The sequence below is a fragment of the Sinohyriopsis cumingii genome, unplaced genomic scaffold (genome assembly GCF_028554795.1).
Source record: "Sinohyriopsis cumingii isolate HCF-2022 unplaced genomic scaffold, ASM2855479v2 utg002868l, whole genome shotgun sequence".
NCBI lineage: Eukaryota > Metazoa > Mollusca > Bivalvia > Unionida > Unionidae > Sinohyriopsis > Sinohyriopsis cumingii.
In genome coordinates, this window is record NW_028316326.1 from 33,776 (window position 1) to 41,402 (window position 7,627).

Consider the following 7,627-nt stretch of genomic DNA (forward strand, 5'->3'; position numbering starts at 1 on the left):
TTTGGCTAAGACTTGCACTTGCGATTTATCTCGAGGGCTTTTAAACAAGACCACGTAATGCGCATTGAGACTGATGGTGCGATGGGCTTTACTTTGTTGAAACAAATTTTGGGTGATGTAAACGACACTGGCATTACGGTGATGCCCTTTGCGCGTAAACCACAGTTTAATTTCTTCTTCGTCTTTTCCTAACATGTCGTCAAAAATGACCAAATGGGTTTGACGGGAGTCAGAGACGATGCCGTAGTCTTTTTTAGGAATGCCTTCCACAAACACGATGGAATCGCCTTGACTTTCTCGCAAGAGGCTGTACGCCGATTGCCACTCTTTGTAACACCACACGATTCGTTGAGGGGGTCGATCGATCAAATGATGTTTATGTTCGATCAAACGTTTGACGAATTCGGTTTTGCCTGAACCGCTAGGTCCAGCAATGAGCATGTTAAAGGGATGGCGAAGATACAAAGCCTCCCAACTGGCACGATCTAAGTGTTCGTCGATGACTTTGACAGTAGAGGAAGAGGGAGCAGAGACAGCAGAGGTAGCCATAGTGTGAGAAATGTCACTTGTGACACGAAAACAAACAAGACAAGAGTTTATATACTTTTTTTCAGAACACGTTTATTGAATGTTTTTTTTCAAACATGAATACGAAAGACAAAAATACATAAAAGCCAAAGGCTTAAGTACAAGAATAAAAGGCACATGATAACCATGAACGTGGAATAAACACAAGTGTCTGTACAACATGTTTTGGGTAAAGTTCTAACCAGTTCTATAGTAGGGGGTAAGGTCACACAAGTGTCCTCCCGAAAGGGTCTTTCAGGCCTGTCCACGACAGTCCCGTCCTGGGTGACGGGTTCTTCTGGCACCGTCACTAACACGGGTTGAAAAGTAACTTTTTTCCTTGAATAACTCTCGTGCATACTGGGCCACCTCTTGGGTCCAAGCCAAACCAATCTGGTTTCTTCTTCGTCAACGACATGGTAAGTTACTTCAATGAACAATGAACTATCGATCTTGCCTAGGGTTCCTTTTTATATACAGACCAATACCGACGTGACCGTACGGCAACGTAAAGTGATTGGGAAGTCGCACTCGCTTCTGGTATACAATTTGATAGACTTTTTCCAAGGGTCGACTGACGATGTGGTGAGTGGGTAAACGTACAATCTTGTTCGGTTGATAGGTGGTCACTTTAAAGTTTCCATCCTCTCCCGATTGCAAGGCTTCTTTCAATACCCCAAAGTTGACCACTCGACTGGTACGATGATTCAGAGTCAGTCCTTTCACTTTGCACGTCGTGTGCACTTCTCCTTGTTTGTCCCGGTATTCGTAGCCGTAATTTTTGGGGCCGCCACTGACGAAACTTAGAATTTTGTCGTCGGGATGCTCGTCTGTCCAGGCTCCTAAACGGTCTCCTTCGATGTCAGGGTGATGTTGAATCGGGTGATGGATGTAAATGCAACTGTCCGTGTCAAAGTACAGGACGCGTTCTTCTAACAGTTCTAAAGCTTCGTACAATTTTAAGCGAGCATGAGCTGTCACGTAAGCCGCAATGATGACATTTCCAAAAGGGTCGTCTTGTACAAAGTCCAGATCTTCTTCGTAATTGACCAAGATCAAATCCTCTCGAACGACGTCCACGTGTTTCATGTATTTGGTTTTGTCGTGAATCATCTGGAAGTAGCGGGAAGGTTCTGTCAAATATTCCGTCTTGGGTAAACACGGTCGTTGTGCCATTTTACCCCACAAGCAATTTAACATCACTTTGGCAAACGATCGCCTGCCTTCGTTTTTTTCGATGTGGTCTAAAGAGATGCCTTCTTGTTCGTAGTATTTCTCTTTGAGTTGTATTTGGTCTTCGTGAGTGTGACACCAGGAAGGATAGCCGCTGGCTTCTTGTTTCAGTTTCAAAAAGGCATCCACGTAGTCGGCGAAAATGCCTTTCTGAGTAGGGTCACCCTTGTGGTACTGTTGTGTCTTGGGAAAGTGGCAAATTTCGTACACTTCTAACAGTTGGTATCCCATGTCCAGAGCTTTGAACAATTCTACGCTGACCCAGGTTCCCGTCAAGGCACGTTCTTCCTGGCTGTGATGGCAAGGTTGGTCCTGGTTGCACGTTTCGGCACAAGTACGGCACAAGGGAAACATCAGTTTGCCTTGACAATGGTGAGGTAAGACGGGATGGTATAGGTTCGTGGGAGGCAAAACTTTGCACTTGATCAAGCCTTCGTATTGTCGAATGTTTTTCAGGTCGATGTGTTCCGTCAGCAATTGCGGGTGCCCTACAGGAAAGCGACAATATTTGCACACGTAGGGATACAACGAACACACGTCCAAGTATTTGATTTCTTCTCCTTTCTCTTCGTCGGCTTGGTACAGCAAACAGGTGGCATTGGTCCTTCCTCCGTACAAACTATCCCTCGGGTTCAACGGGTCCATGAACTGGTAACTTTCCACGAGGCGTTTAAAGTCGGGATCGGTTTTGAAACGGTGATCGTACTCGTGTTCCCACATTTCCACCACTTGGTATCCTTGCTGTTCTAACTTTAGGCGTCGCTGACAAGTGTCCTGGTACAAGTCTTCCATGGTTCGTTGCAAAAACTGATTTTTAGTGTCACGGTCAGGGTAACAGACGGGACATCCGTGAAATAAGCAACCGTTAAACTCGTACACGATCTTGGGGTTTTCTAAGTCCCAGCCATCGACCGAATACGTTCCGATGGTCTTTTCGCCTCCTCCGTTGCGGGCATGCTGAATCCATTTGTCTTCCTTGTCGCACAAGTAATGTAACCAGCGTAGGGCTTTGACCGAGTATTGACGTTTGACAAAGTGGGTCGTTTGAGGACTGATGACAGCCACGGTGTTTTCAGGCATGAATCGTTGGCGGTACACTAAGGAACACGCTTTGGCAATGGTGCAAGCTTCTTTCAAAGGATCGACCCCTCCGTGTTCCATGAACAGTTCTCGAAATTTTCCACAGCAACGTCGTAAAATGTCCACGTCGGAACGACAATACTTTAGCATTTCTTCGTGAAAGTCGAAGGGGTCAGAGGCATGAGCCTGGTACCAAGCGTAGAAAGCTTCTCGTTGTTCGGTACGCATGTTGTCGGGGTCGTAATAGTGAGCCTCAGGCAAATGGGGTAGAACGGCATGTTGATTGGCTTCCGTATTGAAAAAGTGTGGAAAGTACCCTTTAGCCATTTCTGTCATTCCAAACGTTTTAGGCATTCGGCTCAAAGGCATGGCCAAGTAACTCATCGAATCTTTAAACTGCACTTGTCCCACTTGCATGAAAATGATTTTGGCTCCGTTCAAAGTGACTTTAGGACGTTCGGTGCCTTGTTCCGTATAGTATCTGAGAAGAAACTGTCCATCGTATCCGGAGAAATTGTGAGCCATCACCGTGGCATGACGATGACAATCTCCGTAACGTTCGATGTCCTCTTGGCTCCACGTCTTGTCGATGGGGTCTAAGACCCATCGATCGAAATCGGCTAACGTGTTCGGTCCCCGAAAGATTTTTTCACGTCCTCCAGGAATCTTGCTGCATTGAGGGCAATGACTGAAGATAGGTTCTTGAATGCACTTCTCGCACGCTCGATGAGCCACGCAGAAATTAGGAATGTGAATGCCGGTCTCTTGCATGCATTCGAAATCGAAAAAGATGAAATTGCTTTTCTTCTTGTGACCGTCCTCTTTCTCTGGTGGGGGTTGGTATTTTTGCACGTAGCATTGGTGTTCCAAGTCCACGATGTGGTGACAAATGTGACATTTTTTCTTTCCTCGACATACGTGTGCCTTGGTACTGTCGGTACGTATGCCTTGTCTACACGTAGGGCACAATCTCAGGAGTTGACAAGCACATTTCTTCTGTGAACCTTGTGTTTTCAAATGTTGTTGGTAACAGGTAGGGCTGACAAACGTGCGCAGACAAGTCGAACAAGGCACTGGTTCTTCGCTCAGACAGGGTGGAGAGGCCAAACATCCTGGGCATTTCCATCCACAATGCTTGTGTTGCTCTCGATTGTTATAACCATAATCACATTTCTCACAGTAATATCTGTATCCCAGGAATCCGGTGATAGTGGTAATGGTATCGAAATGGTCATCGTGATAATAAACATGAATGTATTTTCCGTCCTTAAAGTCTTGGCCTCGAAACAACAGAGGTCCGCGCATTTCTTGAGGGTGCACTTTCAAGGTGTAGCGTGGAGCTAGGGCATCTTGCAATTTTTGCATCTCAGGAATGCCACAGGGTGTGTCTTTGGACAGGCCAGCTTGTTGCAACAGGAGTTCTGCTTCGTTTCGTTGTTTGGTTCGGTTCGATTTTCGAATGTTCTCCCAGGTTCTTTTCCATTCTACCGTGTCGTTCTTGTTGGCATAGGTTCGTCCCACCACGATGGCACGGGCTAAGCACATCTGGTCTTGAGGGTTGTTAATTCGGACGAGACTCTTTTTGGTGTTGCGAAGGTCGTCCACCAATAACATCTTTTTGCGTCCTGTCCCTTGAGGAAGAGAGACGTGAGCCATTTTCAGTGTGGCTTTACCATCGGTGATGTCAAACTGGTCATTAGATTGTTGTACGTGTTGAATCTTGTCCATGACTTTGGAAGGGGTTAGTTCTGCGGGTCTGCTAAACTCGATCCAAACAGGGGATTTCAAACCGTCGTGATCTATGGATAGTGTCAAGCGATCGTCTTCTTTGGGTTGACATTGTCGCTTGAGTGAGGTGAGCAAAGAATCCCACATCTCGGTGATAAACCCTTCTGCTTTCTCCAAGGGTACGTCGGCCTTGAAATCTTTAAACTTCACCGTGTAGGTGTAAGCCGTGGTTCTAAATTTTCTAGAGGAGCGCTTTTGGATCTCTCGAATGGAATAGTACTTTTCAGGGTTGACTAAGGGTGGTGAACTTGGTTTAGAGGGTTCGGATTCTGGTTCACTCATGTCCTCTTCAAAATCACTGGCATGAATTTGTGCCAAGATTTCAGCCCTGGTACGAGGCGATAGCTCACGTTTCTGCCTCTTACTTTCTTCTTCTTCTTCTTTCTTCTCGAATGAATAGGATCGTTTCATCTTGAGTGCAAAACGTCAAATGACTCAAGTTTAAACACCATAGACTAATTTATAGTCATGACAAACCAGCGTATATAAAAGGGTGTGTGTCTTGTCCTTTCACTATTCATTTCACTCTCAAGCCGAGCACAACGATGGAAGAGACTAACCAGATGGAACGTTTCGTCAGAGCTTTGCGAGGGGTCATTAGAAAATTCTCTTCAGACCAGCCGACGGACTACTCTCCTTCCTTTCGAGATAAAAGTCAAGATACTTGCTATATCTGTAAGAAGAAAGGGCATTGGTCTTCAGAGTGTCCAGACCGTCAAAAAAGAAAAAAAACAGGGGCTAAAAAAGACAAAAGTCAAGATACCTGTTATTATTGTCAAGAAAAAGGACATTGGTCTCCAGATTGCCCAAAAAAGAAACAAGAGGAGTCAGAAGAAAAGAAGGATTCTTCAGAAGAAGAGAGGGAGTCTTCGAAAGAAGAGAGGGATTCTTCAGAGGAAGAAAGAAGACAATTCTATTTAAAAGAAGCAAAGAAACAGGAGAAGAAAAGAAGAAGGGAAGAAAATGAGGTAAAAACGGTGAAGAAATTCAAAAAACAGAGAGACTAAACAAGGAGAAAGAAGAAGTCAATGAACTTTTAATTAAAGTGTTCTGTGGTGAATTGTGAATTGGATTGTAAAAAATGGAGAAAAGAATACATGAATGATATAAGGTAAGTGTCTTTGAGTTTTGATTTTAAAATAAGAAGCTACACTCACGCACTCATACACAGACACGTACTATAAGGGTAAAAATGGGTTGTTGATTTGTTTTTTTTTTTGAGTTATTGGCAATCGAAATTGTATTTCTTTTCGAGAAATGTGGGTGGCCCTGAAAAGGGCCTTTTTATTTTGGTGTAGGGGTGAGTTTAACCAATCAACTTTAACTGCCTTAAGCCTTTGCCACGGCCGAGGCCTACTTCTGATGATTGGGTTGAAATCACTAAGGGTGGTACGATAGGCTTAGTCACAGGGTTGGCGTGTTTAGCTCGGGAAGGTCGTATTCTCTTCGGTCGTGATAAAGAAGTCTGATACATTTGTTTCAGACTTCTTAACTCCGCTAAAATGTCCAACAGTACCGTAGCCGTTTGATTTTCACCCTCTTGTTTCTTTGCTGCTACTTCTTCTTGCTGTTGTTGCTGTTGTTTTTTTCTTACCTCTTCTTGTTGCTGTTGCTGTTGCTGTAGGAGAAAAGCTTGTTCCGCTTCCTTTTGTCGTTGCATAAATTTCTCCAATTCTTCTTTCTGTCTCTGTCTAAAATTCTCCACTTGCGGTAATGAAGAAGGTAACGAAGGTTCCGGAACAAATTCTTGCGAGGTAAGAAAATCCACAAAATCCCAATGTACCTCTTCTGAAAGTAAGTCCGGGTTCCCTTGGGCAGTCTCCCCTGCTGGTGCACCCCAATGGATCGTTTTCTGAGTTTTCGTCATGTTGAATCACTGTCGCATAGATTGACTGCACACAAGCGCTAACTAATCTATATAGACCACGTGACGTCACAGACTGCTCTCTTCGGATTGGATGCGAGCTGACTGAATTTTGTAACGCGTGTTCGCATTGGTGAATGAATTCAATCCGTTTCAATCCTTCCTGTACCTATAAATAAGCGCAGTTCACTGCATTGATTCACCTATTCTCGTCGCTTCAAGATGTGGACCACAGTTGAGTCATCCACCCTTGTGTCTTCCATGATGTTTAGGACGGACATGCTCATGTATGTCAGGTCCAAGTGGACTGTTGTTGATAGGACAGATACTAGTCAATGGATGAGGAGAGTTTACATAGAAAGACAAGGATGTCTCAAGAGGGTACTTGTGTATGGACCGGCAGTTAGAAGGAGTTTAAGAAGAAGAAGAAGAAGATGTGACAGATGCCATCTATGTTAATATTAATATTAACATAAACCCAAAGACCCTTTTCAGGGCCAGCCATATTTCTCGAAAAGAGATAGCCTTTCCATTGCCTACCCTTTTTTAAATTTAAATTTAAATTTAAATTAAAAAAAACTTTTTTTAAAAAAAAAAAATCCCATATTCAATTCCCCTTGTCCCTAGACAAACCCAAACTCTATTCCCATGTTAATTTCCCTTGTCCCTAGACAGACCCAAACTCTATGTTAAATTCTCATTGTCCCTAAAGTGGCCCAGCGTTTTTCTCCATGTTAAATTTCCATTGTCCCTAAAGTGGCCCAGGGGTGTTTTTAATGCTAAGTCCCATTGTCCCTAATGTGGCCCCATTTACTACTCATGTTTGCCCCACCAACACCCCAACCTCCTAAAAATAATTCTGTTTCCCGTATTCTAGGAAAATAAGGTGTCATCTCAAATGTTCCCAGACTTTATGACCTTGAAGGGAGGCAATATATCCTTCCCCTGAAGATTGCACGAGATTCAGTGCTGCCATCCCCATCCCCCACCCTCAGTCATCCCATCTAGTTATATCATGTGAAAAATCTCATACACGTCTTTAATAGTAACATTGTTACATATGCTAAAAGATAGCTTGCTCAACCCGAGCTATCT